This window comes from Alosa pseudoharengus, unplaced genomic scaffold, assembly GCF_046254945.1.
Source record: "Alosa pseudoharengus isolate Yale_2024_CS ecotype anadromous, Long Island Sound unplaced genomic scaffold, YU_APseudo_1.1 YU_APseudo_1.1_scf_8, whole genome shotgun sequence".
In the NCBI taxonomy this organism is placed as follows: domain Eukaryota; kingdom Metazoa; phylum Chordata; class Actinopteri; order Clupeiformes; family Clupeidae; genus Alosa; species Alosa pseudoharengus.
In genome coordinates this window covers 26,492,322-26,505,465 of record NW_027468870.1, presented here as the reverse complement: position 1 = coordinate 26,505,465, position 13,144 = coordinate 26,492,322, and the positions used below count along the sequence as shown (strand labels likewise).

The following is a 13,144-nucleotide window of genomic DNA, read 5'->3' as shown; positions in this document are numbered from 1 at the left end:
TTGAAGCAAAGTTGTCCTTAGTGTGTCCTTAGTGTATTTTGTCTTACATTCATTTGATCCTCCATATGTGTATGTTGATTGTCTTTGCCAGTATTGAAGTTCTGTCTTTACCAGTATTGAAGCAGCCGCCTCTCACCTCTCTGAGTTTTAACCCTTCAAACCAGTCTTTTAATGAGTCTCTGCTTCTTTAATTAGTCTGTGTTTTGCTGATTAAGTTATTGACATTTCCACACCAGCCTTAATTGATTTTGATGCTTGATGTGGACGAAGGTTTCTCACCTCTGAAGTAAAAGTGCACAGTAAGCACGTTCCTCTATTCACTGGTCACTGCTCCTTACTCTTACTACCAATCTTACTGGTACATACATTTCCCCCATTGTTTTCATTCTGAAACTTAAGACAAAATGGCAAAACAATTTTTACATCTTTCACTCATCTTTACCAGGGAAGCCAATGTGGAGGGTGCTGTACCTTAGAAAAGAAAGTGTTATAAGTGTGTGTGTGTGTGTGTGTGTTTGTATGAGTGTGTACCCATAATGTCACACCACCACACCACAGGGCCTGTGTGGTGTTACACTAAGTAATTTATTCGTGTGAACAAATAAACAAAAACAAGTTGGAGCGGAAATGACACTCTGACAGTGGGAGGATTGTTTGTGTTTAACCTTTGGACGCCCACTGTGTGTTCCACCGCTTCCAATGCACTGAGTCAAGGTGGTCACACCGCGAAGCCCCACTGTGCCTCTGTTTTTAGCATGGTATCATGTTGCAGATCCTGAACTTAAAGGTGATAAATGTAAGGACACAAATTAAGATCTGTAGGATAATTCTGTAGGACCTACTCTCTAGTGTTCATTGTGTTCTGTGATATAGTGGGGAATTGCTTGTCGGTAACTAATTATGCATACTTTGTTCATTCATACTTTGATTAATTCAGTCAAGCCTCTGAGCCATTCAGAGAGTGCAAATAATTGTTTATCAACATAATGAGGCATGGTAGCACTAAGTATAACTCTCCAAACATGCTAATGCAGCACCAGTTGTAATAACACACACAAACAGGGTAAAAGTGAAAAACCTCTCTCCTCTGATTCTTTTTGCCATTCAGTTGTTTTTACTTCACAAATTTGGAACAGTAGCAGCCAGAAGTGGATAAATTGTGTTTCTGCCTTATTCTCTCTAGAAGTGGATAAATTCTGTTTCTAACATGTATTTGTTAGCCTACAGGTATATGCTTGTTTTCTCCAGGCTGTCTTTAATTGATCCATTTGCATTGCAGGAACTCCACAGCGAGTCCAAACAGGCTTGCTTCTCATTGATAGCTTGCCTTTGTAAGAGATAAGCATTGATGTGGAGCACAGGATGCAGTGCTGTTACTGCACAGCCCACAAATTGGCTGAGTTACCAGTGTGGCGGGGAGCTGTTATGCAGCCGACAGTGAGGACTGGGAGCGGAGAGTAGGCCTTTGAGCTCAGACATCCACCCCCCCACACACACACATACACACACACACCCTGGATCCTTTCATTCGATGCCCTCGTGATGCCGCTGAGACGCACTTTTAATTGGACTTCAGCACCATAATTAAACGGACTGTAGAAGGGAGCAGAGTTTGGGGGGGGGGGGGGGGCTGTTAGGAATCAAAGTCCAAGTGAATGTTCTCTTTGCTGCCATTCTTGGGTCCAGTTCGGACTTGAGCCGAGCGAGCCGATGGCTCCTTAGGGGCGAGCCCGTGCCTAGCTGCCTGGACGGACGAGCAGCTGTTCCTCGCTCCTGTTCCTGCTCCGCTGGGATAGGCCGATGCTCTGGAAAACTGGCAGCTTTGCTAAGATTTACGGCCGCCTGGTCCTTTTTTTTCTCTCTTTTCTGGCATGAAACATTTGGCAGGACTTTGCGTTTAATTGTTTTGTGGAAAAGCACTTAGTGTGAGCGTGCTCCGTATTCACTCACATTTCATCCTGTAGCATTCTTCAGCGAATCCGTGGGCAGACTTGTGCTCAGGTAGACCGCTTACTACACACACTAGTCATACATGAAGGGTGCTTTCATGAGCAAACCAAACAAAAAAAAAACAAGTCAGCCTTCCTTTTTTTATGTAAAAAACATAAATCAGTTTTATTGCTCAGCTGGATTCCAGAAAAAGGAGCATGGAAATGTTTCTCTGCTCTTGTTTAGTTGCTATAGTTTAAGCCTGCTCTTTCTGCTCAGACATAGGGATGGGATAGGAGTTTCCCATTAAAGGTACCATTAAATATTAATGAAGCCTTAAGGGCTCACCACTGCAGGTAGGCATCGTTTCGATAGGATTGTGGAGTAAATATATTAACCCCCCCCCCCCCCCGAGCATCTCACACTGTCAGTTTGTGGGCTAGAACACATAAAGTTTAACATCAGCATGTTCCAAAGGCCTTTCTTTCACCTTGAGATGGAAATCGGGCATTAGAGTTAATATGGCTGTGGAGTTGCATGTGGCTCTTGTTGCCAACCTACGGCAGAATTTTGTTGGAAGCAGCGTCGGAGGCCTGGTGGAGTGGAGCTGGAGAGGGAGCTTTTGCATGTGAAATGAGGCTCTCTGTTGTATTCACATTTTTATTGATTTGGCAGATGCTTTTCGCCCAAGGCAACTCACTTCACTAAGAGGGTCCGGGTTGGAAATCGTACTCCTGTCTTTGGTGCTGTGCCAGCCTTCATCTCCCAGGAACCTACAGGAGTCTCGGAAAGACACTTGATTTACTGATCCACGCGTTTTCAAACACTGTATACAGAAGAAGCTGTAGTCTTGAGCCCTGTCCTCTGCTCTTTCCACCTCCCATAGAACTTTCCAGAATATGCTGATGCAGCAAACCAACAGCTCTCCCAGGCTGCTATTAACGTAACCACAACTGTTTAACATGTCGTATTCTGCTATCATGAGCTGCACTCAGGCCAGTGTCTGTTTGCAGTTTTAAATGGCCCCGTGTTTGGCCAGTCCTAACCTACGGCATGCTCTCCTGCTTTCATCTCCCTTTGAGCCCGTGCTGCCTGGACAAGGGCTTGGCACAGTCTAATTTATCTTAAGAGTTATCCCAGGAGAAAAGCCTGCATTACAGTTTGTTTAGGTCAGGGTTCTGTCGAAAGTCTTACTGCAAGATAAAGTTGTGACTCTATGGGTATACTCAAGGAAAATGTTTCAGAACAGAGATGTACTTTCTGGAGTTGAGCTGTAATTTATGTTGCGTTACACCCTCAGGACATGGTCCACAAGGGGGTTGGAAATGCAACACTCACTGCAGGGTTTACAAGCCACTCAGCACTAGGGGGCTTAGAGAGAGCCATATTATAAGATATGGACAATAAGCTGATGCCACAGTGTTTGCAAGCCTATTGATCCAACAAAGCACCAGGAAGGAGTGCGTGCCAACACTCAGTGGCCAACGATGCACAATTTCCTGCTAGAAGGGCGGTCCGAGAGCGCAGACCTGCGCCAAGCCCAACACGTGGCATTGCCGTATCACAGTGCTGGCGAAAGTGAAAGTAAATTGTGTGGATCTGCCATGTGATTTAGACCTGCTCCAAAATAGAATGGGCTCCTCCTTGGCCCATGCTACACTTTTCTGCCAAGTTTCTTCAGAATTCCAGATTGTCGTTTTTTTTTGCATAATCCATCATGCAGACAGACAGGCAGAAAATTGCATTGAAAACAACCTCCTTGGTAGAAGTAATAGTTGGGTACTGTTGCTGTGTATAGTCTGATGGGGGAAAGGGCTGGGCTTTTTGTAAGATGCATTGCATGTCATGTAAAAACATGCTAGAACACATTTAATCAAACCGCTGTTTATTCAGGCAGTCCCATCCTTGCAGCCATTCTAATGCAAAGTGACTTGATAGTGACGAGGTCTGGCATATCAGTGATCGTCAATGAAGTAGCAATGTGAAATGCCTCTCTCCACACACACACGTCACCTCCTACATCAGGCACAGGCAAAAGAATCCTTTCATCCATATGTCTGTTTTATGAGTCATAAATCTGCTAATATGACCTTACTGTAGGTACTGACATGTTAGAGATTGTTGAGAGAATGGATATTATATGGGATGAGATGGCCTTTCGAGGCTGTGAGAGGGAGGGGACTCACCCTGGCGAAGAAGGGCATGTTTAGTTCTAGGCTAGATTGTATCGCAACATTATGCATAGCAACGCCATAGCAAGTACCAGGGAAGAAAAAGAACCTATGTTGTCACTTTTCAATGTGCTGGGTATCCCTTTGGCGTTATTTTTTAATGTGCAGAGCAGTCCAACAGTCATTCCTGGAACTCTGTGGTTGGTATATTAGTAATGAATGGAATTTGAAAAGCTCTCAAACTGGTTAAATAAAACATTACTTTGAGCCTAACGAATAGCCAATTCATGTTGTCTACTTTCAATGTTGAGGGAGATTCGTTAAAATTACCCAGTCAGATGACCCAGTATGTTGAAAAGTAGCAATATGAAAACTAATTCTTGCATAATGGGCCTTTAAAAAAAGAAATCACAAAGGAAAAAAGGAAAATGCATAGGTGGCTGAGATCCTGATAAGTGCTTAATTATGAACACACAAGCCTGGTAAGTCAGCACTACCACTAGACGTGAAAAGAGGATGTGACCTGTGTGACCTTTCTTAGCAGTTTGTCTAATTGTCTAAGCTCCGAGGAGAGGCACGAACTGAATCAGATGTAGCTTAGTCCACGGTCCTTTCTCTCTCGCTGGTGATGGGAGCTCTCCCCTCTAAAAGTCCCCTCACTCCTCCTCACAGCCGTGTGAATACAGCAGGTGCTCAGAGCTTAATGACACTCCATTACGGACTCTCACCAAATGCCCTCAGTCTGAAAGACCCTCTGCGCTAATGGGCTTAAGTGGCTTTTTCTTCTTTAAACAAAAATGCCACCGGCTTCTGGGTTATTGTAATTTGCCTCCAACACATTGATTGCATATCAGTGGCACAGGTTCATTCCACAGATGATGCCCTTTAGAATATATCATTATGCGGAACTACAAGCAGGAATTTGCATAAAGAAAGCAAGACCCGCTGCTCTGATTAATGTTGCAGTCCTTTTAAAATAAGTAACTTGAGTTGATGCTGTTCACAGTGGCCTACATGTTGCAACTAAGGCCATTGGCACTAGGGTGGCTGATTGTTAGATGGCTAATGGAACTTTAGTCCTACTGTGCCATCTAATGGCCAAAAAGCTCATTTTCATTCATCACTAATAGTCTATTGCAGACTATCGGGTGGTAGATGTAGATGTGGATTATTATGTGCACAATGTTTTTTTATTCAGTCTTACTCATATCATAGTGGACAGATAGTAATGCTTTCTACCTGATCTAAGTGGTAGTCGTCAAGATTTTGTTCATGATGAATTTCTTTACCATTAATCACAATCTATGCCTATGTATTTTGATGCTCCATAATTTAATTGCATTCTATGCTTTGAAGTGTGTGTGTGTGTGTGTGTGTGTGTGTGTGTGTGTGTGTGTGTGTGTGTGTGTGTGTTCATCCATGCTTTTAGTTATTGCATTGTTCATAGTGGATGGAGATTAATCAACATTAACCTTTCAGAATTTAATTGCTGTATGCTATGTCTTTTAATTATTGCATTAGTATTAACTTCATTAAAGTACTAAAAAAATGGGGTCATCCTTTATCCGTGTGTGTGTGTGTGTGTGTGTGTGTGTGTGTGTGTGTGTGTGTGTGTGTGTGTGTGTGTTTGTGTGTGTGTGTGTGTGTGTGTGTGTGTGTGTGTGTGTGTGTGTGTAAAGCATAGTGGCTAACTCTGTGAGCTTTAGTGTTTGTGTTTTGATGCGTGAGTGCGTGCCTGTAGTAGTGAAGGCTCAAAGGCTTGAGTGTGTTCTCAGATGCACATCCCAGGGCTCATTGCTGCTAACATACAACAGTATCTGCTTTACTGCACAATCCATCCATCCGCCCGCCCCACCACTCACTTCACTGGCTTCATGTATGCCCTGATCAAGCCGTCCTGGGCTCAAGAATAAACCATGCTGGATTACCGACTGATTTGTAGTAGGGGCATATAAGCATGTTATAATCAATGATACTATATGTTATTATATGTTTGGTGCAATTTTAGCATTTGAAAAATTCTGAACCATGAAGAAGATTAAGTGACATGTTGAGCACCATAGCTAAACTGATTTGGTGAGTGATGTTGCTGTGCTTTGGTGATGTTCTCCATCATTGCATCACATTGCGTCACATGATCTCACTTGCTGTATTGCTAAGCTTTACCTGATGTGTGCATAGTACGCTACCTTGGGTGCTTAGAATATAACAGAAAAACAGAAGATCCTATGTGGAATTGTATCCTTATGATGACTAAATAGGGACAAAGCCTCATGAGCACTTCTAATGTGTTCTGTACTAATGCATTTAAACAACAATTACTGTATTCTGCCTACAGACTCTGGCCGGTCTCCTTTCTGGCAAACTAGACCTAGGTCAAAGTCCCTTTAAAAACAAATACAAAAAAGACCTCATTGACAGAGGTCATCCTTTTTAGGAACGACTGTTGTGATGATGAGCTGAACCAGGCTTTCCATAACAGAGGTGTGATTGAGACCAAAATGGAAATCAGCACTCAGCATTAGCTCTCAGCTTGGGCTCGATTTAGTATTTCTGGTTTTAGTAAAAGCCAAAGCAGGTGGTCCTTGTGAGTCCAGAGCATCAGAGAGTCCGAAGAAATGTCCAATTTTCACCTGTTTCGTCACCTCTGTCCCATCTCAGCAGTGTGCCCCCCCCCCGCACTGCCCTGGCACCGGGTCCACGGACACAGGTACGGTCACTCGTGCCCATCCTCACTAGGCGCGGGTATATTTAGCAGCTCACTATTTGGCCATTTTACTTTCAGGCGAAGTTGGGCTTTCAATCTGTTCATCGCTATTTCATTTTGTCTCCGATCATGTTTAGGTTTTTGCAGCCCATTTACGAGTTAGATTTAGTGTAGATTTAGTGCAGAGCCGTGTGTTTGTCCTTCGTAGCTTCAGAGAGGTTGGAGATAAGCTAATCCTTTGCTACATCTCGAAAAATGGCCATTTTCTTTTTCTTTTTTTGTCGTGAAAACGATTGCAATATAGATAGAATGCGTCCCCAGAGGGCCGTTCCATTAGATTGCTCACATTCAGTCCTGTTGAGCAGCCACATAGGGCCACAGTGTCTCTCAATTACAATGTTATCAGCGCGCTGCCACTGTAAATGGGTTCCAGCTGTTTTGATAAGGTCGTGGTTAAAGTGGAAAACTTCATCTTTCTCCTGAGTGCTTTTAGATTTAAATGTATCATTCATTTAGCTCTGCTGGAGAGTCAGTGGGTTGTTCACAGTGTCTAATGAATACTGTGAGATATTTGTTTATTACCATGCGGGAGCCGGCGGAATATTAAATGGCAATGAGAGTTTGAGACTTTCATCATGCTGTGAAAGTTTGCTGCATTAATATGGACAGGTCACAAGCAGTTTACTTAACTGGAATGTTATTCTGAAGGAGAATGAGAGCTTGCCTTCCTATTGAGTTTTTTAGCTGCTTTATACAAATATTTACCATGTATATGTTTTTAACCAGTAAACATTATTATTAATATTATTATCATTATCGTTTTTTATTATTGTTATTATTATTATTATTATTAACAAACATTGTTGTTTGATTAAAGCAGACATAATGTCATGCAGAGAATAATTGTCAGGCACTAGCCACAGAATAGGCTGAGTCAGAGCTGTGCTTGAAAAGGGAAGAGAGAAAGAGAAGGGATGAGTGAGAGAGAGGGAGAGAGAGGGAGGAGACAGGGAGGCAGGCAGGCTCCGAGAGGTATTAGGGCTTTGAATGGGCAAGCACAGGGAAGAGAAATGATGAGGAGAAAGAGCGAATGAGTGGATACAAGAGGGGGAGAGAAAGAAAGAAAGAGAGAGAGAGAGAGAGAGAAAGAGAGGAATCCAGCTGGCGTACACCGTTTGGCTCCATGAGTGAACGAGAGAGGGAGTTTGTGTGTGTATGTTTGTGTGTATGACAGAGTGTGTGATTTATGTGAGTGTGCACGGTAAGACTCGTCCAGGAGTGAAGCATTTGTCCTGGGTACCGTCCGTGTGCGGCTCTTCCTGGTGCTTCAGTTAGAGCAAGTGCTGCACTCGTGCCACCTAAGGAATGTCTCCCATTGTCAAAAATCCAGAGTGCTTCTACCCCATGCTCTGCCACTGTAAAGTAGCCTGCTCCAACAACACGCTATCGCTGATGTTTGGATGCAAGGTAGGGCACAACCTCTTACTGGAATCAAATTTATGTGTGGTTAACCCATTGTTAGCCTAGTTCACTGTAGAATTACTCTTAAAATGTCAAATGGAGTTTATTTGTGTGTGTGCAGCATGAGATGTTTCTCTATCTTTTGAAGTTTTCAAGACATTTTGATTTGTCTGCATGCTGGCGATTACAGAAGCTGTCTTCTAGCCACAGAAGGGCTAACCGTCATTTCATTTTGAATTGAGCTATTTAAACAGAACTTTGTTTTGGACCTAGACAAGCTGCATGATATAGGCTGTATGTTTTGTGAGTAACTCTTGCTCTGACTATTCTTGTGTCTTTTTACAGTCTCACATGTAAATGTCTGAAATAGTCTCGTATGGTTTTTGTGTGTCAGCTCTTTTATACTCACAATGTGTTATTTCCAGCCTGTGTGACTGACTGTCAGTGGAGACGGTCACATTAATAAGGTGATTCAGATTGTCTCTCTAATGTGAATCATGCAGGGGGGGGAGGATGCTGGCATTTAACGTTGCAGTGCACATGGCTGTACACTGCCATCGTAGAGGAAGGCAGCCTCAATGCCCTCCAGCTGGATGCGAGAAACGCTCCCATATGGAGCGCCGAGTCCTGCGATGACATGGCCTCGTGCAGAAATTTGGCATGGAGAAATATGCGGGCAGGATTGGAGATGGAGGCACTTTTGGGTAACTTCTCTGATGGTCTGGGATGAATGGAGGGAAGCGGTGTGCGTGTGCGTGGGAGTGTTGGATGCTGATGCTCCTTTCGACTGTATTGCCACAGTGAGTTGGACTTGCTTGGAGTAGTCGTAGTAACCCACATTTCCTCAGTGCTCACTCATTACTGAGAGAGAGAGAGAGAGAGAGAGAGAGAGAGAGACAGAGAGAGACAGAGAGAGAGAGCGCTAAGCTCACTGGATATGGCGCTCCAGCTTATGAATATATTATCTCCCCCTGCTTTAATTAGCCCATAATTTAACATTTCTTACATTACACTTCACACGTAATCCAGATGGCAGAGCCAAGTGTGCGGTGGATTAGCACTGCTACAGGCCTTCAAGGCAATTTCATCTGAGGCTTAACCTGCTCCAGCTTATCCAGCCAAGGAGTCTTCACTGAAATATTGAAATGTTAAGTTCTGTGTCACATTTTGTGGTCTTTGATATACTCTGTTAAGTATATTTTTCACACTTACCGGAGTTGGAGTTTAGTTGGAGGCTGGCAGTTGAGGTGATGAGCTTTTCTACTGAATGATGAACACCTTAGCTCAGACAGCTTTGGAGTCTAGGCCTACTCCCCTTTGAGGATGAAAGGACAGCTACATATTGACACAAACATTTTGCACCAATTCAATAAAGTGAAATTGCAAATGAAGCAAGAAGCTTGTCAGACCATACATGCACAGTAGACATACTGTAGATGTTTTGAGTCTGGTTTACAGATAGAGATTAGATTCAGCTGAATTCTAATTCTACTTGATACGTGAGTATTTCAAGACAGTTGGTGTGATTTTCCTTGCCTCCTTTGGGATCATTTGAAATCCCAGTGTTCCTTCCACACTCCCCCGGGATGCAGCAGGTCCCCACTCGCTATGTGCATTTGGGAGCTGAGCAGCAGGAGGAGGAGGAGGAGGATGAGGATGAGGAGGAGGCGGCGGCTTTGGGCTGGACTCTGTCCGCACCCATCTCAGAGCCCTGGCAGTGCCACTGGTTGAGTGTTCGCCCAGTGGGATGAGTTGTGTGTGTGTGTGTGTGTGTGTGTGTGTGTGTGTGTGTGTGTGTGTGTCGCTGGGGAAAGGGGGTCAGCGCACACAACTGCGAGGAGATTCCACACAATCCCGCGCAGAGCCTGCAGTTTGCCGGCAGCCATGCCACCTCCCATTCCCGTCTCATCTGGCCTTCCCCAGCAGAGCCGGAGTGAGTGAGCGAGTGAGCGAGTGAGAGAGTGAGAGAGAGGAGAAACCACTGCACTGTGGCACGTGATCACCACTGCTATAGCAGCGCAACACACACACACTCACACACACACACACAGTCATACTGACACAGAGCATTTACATTAACTTACAGTGGAAACCTCCCCAAACATAATATACATCTTTTCTTTAACATACATTAATACATTTGTACAGAAACATTTGCTACTATATATACAAGAGCTAAGAATTAAATGCAGTTTCCCCAAAGCACTTAATTGAAAGGCAAATGGTGATGCTGATGTGGGCACTTCACTTGCTTGTAATGCCTGTAGTGTCTCATTGACTCATTGACCAATAACGATGAACAGGCACAAAGCCCCAAAGCAATTCATTTGTTCAGATACATGGGCAGGCAGTGATGCTCTCAGCCTCCACAGCACCACAGCATCATCTCTTTACTGTATGTACTGTAGATAGATAGATAGATAGATAGATAGATAGATACTTTATTGATCCCCAAGAGGAAATTCAAGGTCCCAGTAGCTTATGACACCACACACAACAACATAAACAGGGTGATAAAAAACAAATCCACATGACTAAAATAAACAGTAAAAGACACTAAAGATACTAAAGCAAGGATCCACATGATGATCTGTATGTTTTTTGCACTGACGGTGATGCCCTCAACCTCATTTTCAGAGTGCTTTTGTCAAAGTGTTTATTGTTGCTAGGTTACAAAGTTTTGATAGGTCATCGAGAGAGAAGTGACAGTGACGAGGCCACTTTTTGTTCTAAAAGTTGAACAGGTTCAACTTTCAGCGGTCTGAGCGCTGCGGGGAGAAAATGGTCAGCGCCGAGGGCGTTGAGTGCTGTGAACGCTGAACTTCATAGGATTTGTATAGAAAATAGCCACAGTCGTCACAAAAAACGTGATTGGTGGACACAGGCCCTTAATGTTGTAATGTGCGTGTGCGTGTACTTGTGCACATGTGCATATGTGTATGTAGCAGGATTAAGTGTTGCTTCCCTGAATTTTCCCATGATTTTTTTTTTTTTTTTTTGAAGTCTAGCTTTTTCTTTATTTTCCCCTGTATAGGGAGCAGGGGGTGTGGAGCAGGTAGGGTGTGGGGCTTACTGTATGCCCACGAAAGTAGACCTTAACCCTTAGAACCCTAAGCTGTTTTTAGGGCATTTTCACTACCTTTATTCATAAGGATTTATTCTGGTCATTGTAAGTACCACACACATATATTATATATTGTTTTTTTCAGGAGAGTCTAGGCGATTCATGTATTAATACTAGCATTGATTTTATTTTGATTTTTAAAGAATTAAAATATAAAAAGTGTATTATAAAAATTCTTATATTTCGACATGTATCTCACCACAGCAAGCTCACAGCTCTACATGCATTTCATGTGTGTGTAGGGCAGACTGTCCTGAATCGGGCAATATAATTGCCATGTTGGAGGGATACTCTGGGGCTGAGCAATTTACAGAAATATTTGCTGTGTGATTTACGGAAATAAATGCCATTTTTTATTTAGTGATAAAAAATGACCTTTCTGCGCTCCATATCTGTGACACGAACTGATCTGACCTGACTTGACCCGAGGTTGCGTGTTAGCCTGCGTGCCTGTGTGTATGCAGTCATAATAATTCTCAACTCTTTACTGCATTGCCATGAACAAAGTAAAGGCAAAAAAGGTGTTTATTTGTTGAACAAATTGGGATGCAATGTGAGCCTTGAATTGGATGCCATGCAGGAATTTGCTAGGATCTCAAAACCGGAATATGAACATGCTTTGCCATAGAGAAACACATGATAGCATTGGATTATAAACATGCTTTGCCACAAGAACAGACAAAAACGTGGGGTAAGTCCAGCTATATGAAGTTATTATTTTGCTGTCACTTCGTCTGTTTTATAACCCAGAAGGATGTACTTGGTATCAAATGATAGCTCTGAGTCTCCTCTTTCATCTGACATGCGTGGCATATGTATGCGATCACGGGTCCGCGAGTAATTTAAACGAGAGTAATGAGGGTGCAGGTTGGTTTGTGTACATGACGTTATTATTTTGCAGTCACTTCGTCTGTTTTTATAAGCCAGAAGGATCGATAAACATGGCACCAATGGATAGCCCTGTGCCCCCTCTTTCATCTGATATGCTTGCCATATCGATGCGATCACGGGTTTGCGAGTAATTCAAACTAGAGTAATGTGTGTGCAGGTGAACGCAGAGAAGTATAGACTGTAAATATGATGCAATTTCATGATTTCTTTAATTTTCATACTTGATCGTACAGACAAGTGTGTAGTCTCGTTGGAAAGCCCCACTTCTGCTCTGTCGTGCAATAAAGGTTTCATCTCGCTGCGATGAACCGTTCCGGAGCAATGTAACAGAGAAGAAAGGGTGTGTTTTTTGACGCACTTTGTGTCAATCGGGTTCTAAGGGTTAACTCCAGTTCTCCCCCTATCTCTTTCTGGTACTGTGCAACAGGAGAGCATCCTTGCATGTGTGAGCACACTGAGTCATTTTGTATTAAAAGCAACACAGGGGGAGAGCAGAAACGTTACATGCGTTCATGTCCAAGGGTCACGGTGTTGACACAGAGGAAGTTTGGACCACACTTACATGCTATGATACAACAACTGATTTTGACCATAGCCATGTCACTGCCCTGGTGTAAAAAAGTGTCTGTGTGTGTGTGTGTGTGTGTGTTCGTGAGAGAGAGTGTGCGTTTGTGTGCCTGTACAAGTGCAAACACAATTGTTTGTTGTTTTAAGTAAAGGAACTTTCCCACTCTTAGCCTTCTTAGTATTCTCATGGTTTTTGTTATGAGCCATGGCATTGCCCTTGGGCTCTCCGGCTGATATCAGCCTCCTAATACAATGGCCATCAAGGAATTCTGAGTCATAGCTTTAGTTTCAGGG

At 43.3% G+C, this 13,144-nt stretch overlaps 1 protein-coding gene across 9 annotated transcripts in view; it reads left to right on the top strand.

Annotated features, from left to right (window-relative positions):
- dlg2 (discs, large homolog 2 (Drosophila)) overlaps positions 1–13,144 on the top strand; it is a 185,470-nt gene that overhangs the window by 52,041 nt on the left and 120,285 nt on the right. Inside the window, exon 1 of one of the 9 annotated variants that reach the window (XM_076274525.1) lies at positions 270–299. The exons of the other annotated variants lie outside the window; for them this stretch is intronic. The gene's annotated coding sequence lies outside the window, so the exon portion shown is untranslated. Of the gene's footprint in view, positions 1–269; positions 300–13,144 lie in introns of those variants that run through there. 9 annotated transcript variants of the gene reach the window in all.